Consider the following 9205-nt stretch of genomic DNA (forward strand, 5'->3'; position numbering starts at 1 on the left):
TGGATGTCCCAATCGGTCATGCCAAATTATAAATTCATTTGGGCTGGTAAACTTCGGGTTTACAATGGCATGTGATTCAATTGCACTAATTTTAGTGTAATATAACCCAGATAAAAGTGAGGATAACTTTTCTAATATAACATTTTTATTTAAATCATGAGTTGGGATACATAAGTACTCGTGATTTTTCTCATTTTTTGTTTCAATATGATATCCATTCTGGCTAATATCTTTAAAACTCAACAAGTTCCTTAGAGACTTGGTAGACAATAGTGCTTTATTTATTATGAATTTTGTTCCTCTGAAAAACAAAACCATAGCTCTTCCAGAGCCTTCTATCACATTTCCTGAGCTAATAATAGTATTAACATATTCTTCTTTTGGTACAAGATATGTAAAATATATATTACTTTTGAAAATGGTATGCGAACTTACATTATTCACAAGGCAAACATATTCATCAGTATATGTTCTTGCCATTTTTTTTAAAGACAAATAATAATAAATGAGTAGAAATATTTGTATATTAAAATTATTTTCTTGATTGAAAATATTTTTCTAAAAAGTATTGTACATAGTATCATATACTAAAAATTTTATTATTATTATTTTAGAACTTGGCGCATTCTATAATTTTAAAATTCATAAACATAAAATATTTTATTAAACATTACTTATTTACATCACACTTGAAATTCAAATACATAGAGAATAAAACTTAAATTTTTTTACATTATTTATTTACATAAGTACTGAATTCAAATATCAAACTTTTCCATCATTAATCAAATGACCAATATTTCCTTCAGGGTTCACAAAGAAATTAGATACTTCATAATGAGTGGTGTAATTTTTAACAACATCCTTCGAAAAAAATTCGTCTCCTTTCTTTTGTCATCCTTTTTCAAGGATGCTTGATAAAGATCAACTAGATGCCTTGGGATACGACAAGTACGCGACTAATGACCATTTCTACCACAACGGAAATATTTATCCTTTGTTGATTTATTTTACCTATTGTTTCTTTCTTTATCCCTCTTCTGGTAAGATCCTTTCTTATGAACATAATTTTTCTTCCTTCCATAAATTTTTTTATTACCAAAACATTGTCATTTACCTCTTCTGAGATTATGATTTGCTACATTTGCTTCAGTAAATAGGGCAGCGCCAACTGAACGCGCTTCATGATTTCTTAAAAGTAATTCATGGTTACATTCAGCAACAAGAAGGCAAAAAATTAGCTCAGAATATTTTTTAAATTCGTTTTCTCGATACTGCTACTGCAGGAGCACATTCGATGCATGAAAAGTCGAGAAAGTTTTCTCTAACATGTCATTATCAGTTATCTTTTTCCGACATAATTTCATTCGTGAGATAATTAAAAACATTGCTGAATTATATTCATTTGTGACTTTAAAATCATGTAGATGTAAGTGCCTCCACTCATATCGGGCTTGACGAAGTATCACTGTCTTTTGATTATTATACCTTTCTTCAAGGTTTTTCCATAGATCTGAAGGATCTTTTCAGTGTGAAATATTCATTTTTCAATTCTTCGTCAAGATGACGACGAAGAAAGATCATGGTTTTGGCTTTATCCTTTTGGGATGCATTATTTTTAACCTTAATGGTATCTCCAATATCCATTGAATCAAGATGGATTTTAGCATCTAGTATCCATGATAAGTAGTTGTTTCCAAATATATCAAGAGCATTAAATTTAAGATGAGAGAGCTTTGAGTCTCGTACTGATAACGTGTTATAAAATAAATAAAGAAAGAAAAAATAGATATAAATGTAGTATCGTATGTATAAAAGCGAAAAGAGTGTTTGACAGTATAAAAGAGGGATAGAGAACTTTTATTATTGATCGTGTGTATGTTGCTTGAGACTTTGTCTTCTATTTATACATGCAAAAGTTTAAATATTCAAACTTCATTAATTCTCAATTTGTATTGAGAAGTTAAAATGTTAAAAAGCTCAGCTGCCCACATTAACAGACATCCATTGTTATCATAACAAAAAATAATACAAATTATTGTGATAAGGTAGCTTATGTGGATGTCCATTTTCAAGGAAGAATGAAATTAATAACGTTGAAAAAGTTAAACTTTTCACTAGTATAAATAGGAAGCTTGATCAGAGGCAATTGACACAGCAATAAAGCATTCATCTCTCCTCTTTTATTATAATATTCTTCTTATACACTGCTAGCACTTCTCTCTCTCCTTTAATTTAGATATATAAATTATTCCTATTATAGTGAGATTATTATTAGCTAATATTAATACTTGTGTTCTCTACTTCCACTTTTATTTTATATTTATTATATCTTCTTTATTTATTTTACAACACGTTATCAGCACGAAGCTCTAACGAAATTTTAGGAAGACTACAAGCAACAAATTTTTATTATGTTGAAGCTCTCTCATCTTAAATTTAATGTTCTAGATATATTTTGAAATAATTATTTATCATGGATATAGATGTTGAAATCCAGATTGATTCAATGGATCTTAAAGATACCATTAAGGTTGAAAATAATACATCCCAGAAGGATAAAGCCAAAGCCATAATTTCTTTCGTCGTCATCTTGACGTATGATTGAAAAATGAATATCCCATATTAAAAGATCCTGCAGATCTATGGAAAGACCTTGAAGAAAGGTACAATCATCAAAAGATGGTGATACTTTCTCAAGCCCGATATGTTAGATAAAACTTTCTCGACCTTCCATGCCTCAAATGTGCTCATGCAGCAACAGTATCGAGAAAAAGGATTTAAAATTTTTTAAGCTAATCTCTTGCTTTCTTTTTGTTGAACGCAACAATGAGTTGCTCTTAAAAAATCATGAAGCGCGCCCAGCTGGCGACACCCTATTTTCTGAAGTAAATGCGGCAAATTATAACCACAGAAGAGGTAAATGGCAAGATTTTGATAACAAGAAAAACTATGCAAGGAAAAAAAATTATGTTCACAAGAAAAGATCTCACCAGAATTGGGATAAAGAAAGAAACAATGGGCAAAGTATATCAATTGAGGATAAATGTTTCCGTTGTGGTGGAAATGGTCATTGGTCACGTACCTGTCGTACTTCAAGGCACCTAGTTAATCTTTATCAAGCATACTTGAAAAAGGATGACAAAGGAAAGAAAATAAATTTTGTTTCAAATGATGAAAATTCTACCACTCATTAATATGTATCTAATTTCTTCAAGAATTCTGAAGGAAATATTGGCTATTTGATCAATGATGGAATAGTTTGATATATGTATGTGTTTGTTAAGTATTCATGTGAATAATTTTACTATGCATGTACTTCTACTCATTTTATTATTATTATCATTTGTTTTTGAAGAAAAATGGCAAGGACATATTTTGAAGATATTTGCCTTGCGGATAGTGCAAGTTCACACACTATTCTTAAAAGTACTATATATTTTACCCATCTTGTGTCAAAAGAAGAATATGTTAATACTATTATTGGCTCAGACAATGTGATAGAAAGCTCCGGAAGAGCTATAATTTTGTTTCCTGGAGGAACAAAATTTATAATAAATAACGCACTATTGTCTACCAAGTCTCTAAGAAATTTGTTGAGTTTCAAAAATATTCACCGAAATGGATATCATATTGAGACTATGAATGAGGGAAGTCATGAGTACTTATGTATCACAACTCATGATTCAAATAAAAAGGTTATAGTAGAAAAGTTGCCCTCACTTTCATCTGGGTTATATTATACCAATATTAGTGCAATTGAATCACATGCCATCGTAAAACCAGAAGTTTACTAGCCCAAATGAATTCATAACTTGGCATGATAGATTGGGTCATCCGGGAACAACCATGATGAGGAGACTTATTGAAAACTCTTATGGACATTCACTAAAGAACCAGAAGATTCTTAAATCTAGTGAATTTTGTTGTGCTGCATGTTCTCAAGGGAAGTTAATTTTAAATTCATCACCAGTAAAGTTGGATTCGAGTCCCCTGAATTCCTAGAAAGGATTCAAGGTGATATATGTGGACCTATTCATCCACCATGTGAATCTTTTAGATATTTTGTGGTCCTGATAGACGCATCTTTGAGATGGTCACATGTGTGCTTATTGTCTTCTCGCAACTTGGCGTTTGCGATATTACTGGCTCAAATTATTCGATTAAAAGCACAATTTCCAGAAAATCCAATCAAAGTAATTCACCTTGATAATGCTGGTGAATTTACTTCCCAAGCTTTTGATGCTTGTTGTATGGCTAATGGAATAAGTGTTGAACATCTAGTAGCTTATGTTCACACACAAAATGGGTTAGCAGAATCACTTATTGAGCGCTTCCAATTAATTGCTAGACCCTTGTTTACGAGAACAAATCTCCCAACCTCGGTTTGGGGGCATGCTATTTTACATGCCGCAGCACTTATTCGTTTGAGACCAACGAGTTACCATCAATTCTCTCCTATGCAATTAACTTTTGGCCAGCAGCCAAATGTTTCCCATTTAAGAATATTTGGGTGTGCGATATATGTTCCCATTACACCAAAATGGAACCCCAAAGAAAATTGGAGATATATGTTGGATATGATTCTCCCTTTATAGTGAGGTATCTTTAAATACAAACTTGAGATATATTTAAAGTCTGGTTTGCAGATTGTCATTTTGATGAATCAAAATTTCCAATATTAGGGGGAAAGAATAAGCTTCCTGAAAAGGAACTTAATTGGAATGCATCATCGTTGATGCATTTAGATCCTCGATCAGGGCAATGTGAACTAGAAGTTCAAAAGATTATACATTTGCAAAGAATAGCAAATGAATTTCCTAATGCATTTTCCGATATAAAGAGGATAACTAAATCTTATATACTAGCAGAAAATGCCCCAATTCGAATTGATGTCCCAGTAGGACAAGTAGCCACTGAAGCAAATTCACGCTAGAAGCGTGGCAGGCCTGTTGGTTCCAAAGACAAAAATCCTCAAAAAAGAAAAGAGGTAAATACGATTCCTGTTGAAAAAGACATAGTAAAGACACCTGTAGTCGTCCAAAATTCTGATATAGTTTTAACGGCAGAAGACATTCAGGTACCTGAAAATTGTGAAAATGACGAGATCTCGATAAATTATGTCTTTACAGGAAAGAAATGGGACCGAAATAAGACAATTGTTAATAAAATATTTGCATATAATGTGGCATTGAATATAATGCTTGAAAGTAAGGATCTTGAGCCAAGATCAGTCGAAGAATGTTGACAAAGGAATGATTGGCCAAAATGGGAAGAAGCCATGAATGCTGAATTAGACTCACTTGCAAAACGTGAAGTCTTCGGACCTGTAGTCCGTACACCAGAAGATGTAAAACCTGTTGGATACAGATGGGTATTAGTGAGAAAACAAAATGAGAAAAATGAAGTTGTGCGCTACAAAGCCCGACTTGTGGCACAAGGTTTTTCACAAAGACCCGGTATAGATTATGAAGAAACGTATTCCCCTGTAGTGGATGCGATAACATTGCGTTATTTGGTCAGTTTGTCTGCATATCATAAACTGCATATGCATTTAATGGATGTGGTAACAGCCTATTTATATGGCTCATTAGATCGGGATATCTATATGAAAGTCCCTGAAGGACTAAAGATATCTAAACCATCCAATGAATATTCGCAAGGGTTATACTCAATCAAATTGCAAAGATCTTTATATGGTCTGAAACAATCTAGACGAATGTGGTATAATCGTCTTACTAAGTATCTGGCAAAAAATGGATTAAAGAATGATAATATCTATCCATGTGTTTTCATAAAAAAATCTGCATCTGGATTCATTATAATTGCTGTGTACGTTGATGATTTAAATATCATTGGAACTCCTGAAGAGATTCCAACAATTATAAAAACTCTAAAAGAAGAGTTTGAGATGAAAGATTTTGGAAAGACTAAATTTTGTCTCGGCCTACAGATCGAGCGTATAAAAAATAGGATCTTTATTCATCAAACAATATACACAGAAAAGATCTTGAAAAGATTTTATATGGATAAATCACATCCATTAAGTACCCCAATGATAGTAAGATCTTTGGATGTGGAGAAGGATCAATTCCGTCCAAAACAAGAGAATGAAGATATCCTTGGTCCTGAAGTACCATATCTTAGTGTCATTGGAGTGCTAATACATCTTGATAATAATACGCGACCTGACATTTCATTCGTGGTGAATTTACTAGCAATGTATAGTTCCTCTCTAACCAGAAGACATGGAGTGGAATCAAACAAATCTTTCGATATCTTCATGGAACGGTTGATATGGGATTGTTTTATCCATATGAATCCAAGTCACAGTTAGTTGGCTATGCTGATGCTGGATACTTGTCTGATCCGCACAAAGGGAGATCTCAAACAAGATACCTGTTCACATATGGTGGAACAGCTATATCATGGAGGTCCACGAAACAGACGATTGCGGCAACATCCTCTAATCATGCCGAAATACTAGCGATACATGAAGCTAGTCGCGAGTGTTTTTGGCTGAGTCTGATTCAATATATTCTGTCATCATGTGGACTGATTGATCATAAGATAGTTCCAACTGTCCTATTTGAAGATAATACAGCATGTATTGCTCAACTTAATGGTGGATACATCAAAGGTGATAGAACAAAGCATATTTCTCCCAAATTCTTCTTCACTCATGATCTTCAAAATCAAAGGACAATTGATATCCAACAGATCCGCTCAAGTGACAATTTGGCAGATTTATTCACAAAGTCACTCCCAAAATCCTCTTTTGAAAAATTGGTACATCAAACTGGAATGCATCGATTTTGAGACATTAAATGATGTCAGCAAGAGGGGGAGACTGTACTCTTTTTTACTTGGTCAGATTTTTTTTCATTGGATTTTTCTTGACAAGGTTTTTAATGAGGCAGTCCCCATCACAATGGATATTGTACTCTTTTTCCTTCACTAAATTTTTTTCCCATTGGGTTTTCTTTAGTAAGGTTTTAATGAGGCATAATCCTAAATGGACATTCAAGGAGGAGTGCTGTGATAAGGTAGCTTATGTGGATGTCTACTCTCAAGAAAGAATGAAATTAATAACGTTGGAAAAAGTTAAACTTTTCACTAGTATAAATAGGAGGCTTGATCACAGGCAATTGACACAGCAATAAAGCATTCATCTCTCCTCTTTTATTATAATATTCTTCTTATACACTGCTAGCACTTCTCTCTCTCCTTTAATTTAGATATATAAATTATTCCTATTATAGTGAGATTATTATTAGCTAATATTAATACTTGTGTTAAAATCAATTTAAAATTTTTTATTTTATATTTATTATATCTTCTTTATTTATTTTACAACACAAATTAGTTAAAATCAATTTAAAATTTTTTATTTTTTATTTATTAAGTATTTTCAAAATAAATATATAATATTAGATATAATAAATATATTTTTTTAGATAATATGTATAAAAAATTATAGATATTAAATTACATAAGATAACTTTAAATTATTATCCCCTTAGTATTATTGTTTTAAGTTGTATCAAAACTGTTTAATTTTTAATGTAACAACTATAATAAATCACTAGTATAAAATATATATTAAAATGTAATATATAGTTAATTTTAGTAGCTAATTTTGATGTATAAAATAATATTTTTAAAAAAAATTATATCTAAGTCTAGTCTTAAATTAAAATTTAGGAATAAGATAAATTCTAAAATGTAGAATTGACTGAATTGTAGATCAATGAGAGTTAACCTAAATGAAACGTATATTCAAGCATGAGTGGGAGATTTGTTTACCAAAATAGTTCATGTGTGATATTTTTTCCGGCAGTGGAAGCAGAATATTTGAAGCTTGAGAATTACTAGTTTTTTTCCATTTAACAAAAGACTCTTTTATGAGTGTTCAGAATGTCTAAATTTGCACATGAATCCAAAGACACACCCTTTGAGTTCCAAATATGATAGAGTGTTCTTTATTTTTTATGTCTTTTGTTGTATAACAGTCTATGTTCATCAAAGACATAGACACAATAACGTATGTCCAGTATTTGTTTTGTGAGACAAAAAAAAAAAAACACAATTATACACAAGAGTACATAAAATACATAAAATACATGTATTTTGTGTCTTTCCCAAATGATGAGACACAAATTTTCATCATAAGACACAAATTAAACTAAAATTTTAGACAAATTTCCAGATCTTCTTCCTTCCTTCCTTCTTTCTTTCTTTCTGCTTCTTTCTCTTCTTCTTCTCTCTCTTAGAAATCTCTCTTAGAAAGTCTAACCACTGTCTCACCTCCGGCCTTCCTCAATCTTCTCGCCGCTTCTGCATCTCGCCATGCCTCCTTCCCTCGTTGTCACCGGTCTCACCGTGTCGCCCCTCCCTCACCGTTGCGGACTCACCGTCAATGTGGGTGCAGGTATCCATTATTCTATCTATTTCACACTTTACCTTAGGAGTTTTTTCTTTTTTAGATAATAATATTTGAACACATATTTGGTTATTTGAGTTTAGTTTGACTGTTAAATTTTAATACTAAATTTGCTGTAATTTGATTAGTGTTAATGTGAGTATCATTATACTGCCATTGTTTTGTTTCTATCTTCTTATGCTTCTTTATTTTTATTTTTAAACTTTTTTAGAATATATATTATAAATCTTGTTTTGTTATGGGATTATGTAGAATGTTCTGATTTTTCAATTAATTTTATTTATAGTTTTTTTTTAAAGATATTAAATCTGAAAGTTGTTATGAGAAAAAAGATTGAAAGATTTGAGGGTGATGAAGATGATAATGATGCTATTTTTTATGCTATAGAAGATAAAGTAAACATTTTACAAATTTTTGTTCTGTCTATTGTAACTACCAAACACAATCGTTTTTTTTATCATGTATTTATATATATGTCCATGTCTTTGTGACTCTCACTTTTGTATCTATGTCTTAGTTTATGAGAGACATCAAACAAACACAGCCTAAATATTCTGTCTGAAGCTCATCATCGAATTCTGCGCGGTTTAATTGAACTGGATTAGCAACTCATGAAAGAAAAGAAGTGGATTCATATAGTATAAACGTATAACTTCCCCCGATTCATATACTAGTTTTCTGTTTTCCCATGAAAACGTCCGATTAGTCTTTTTTTTTCCCCCAGTTTGATAGACGGATATATATGCCTCATCTATGAGGCCA

This window comes from Arachis duranensis, chromosome 3 (genome assembly GCF_000817695.3).
Source record: "Arachis duranensis cultivar V14167 chromosome 3, aradu.V14167.gnm2.J7QH, whole genome shotgun sequence".
Taxonomy (NCBI): Eukaryota; Viridiplantae; Streptophyta; class Magnoliopsida; order Fabales; family Fabaceae; genus Arachis; species Arachis duranensis.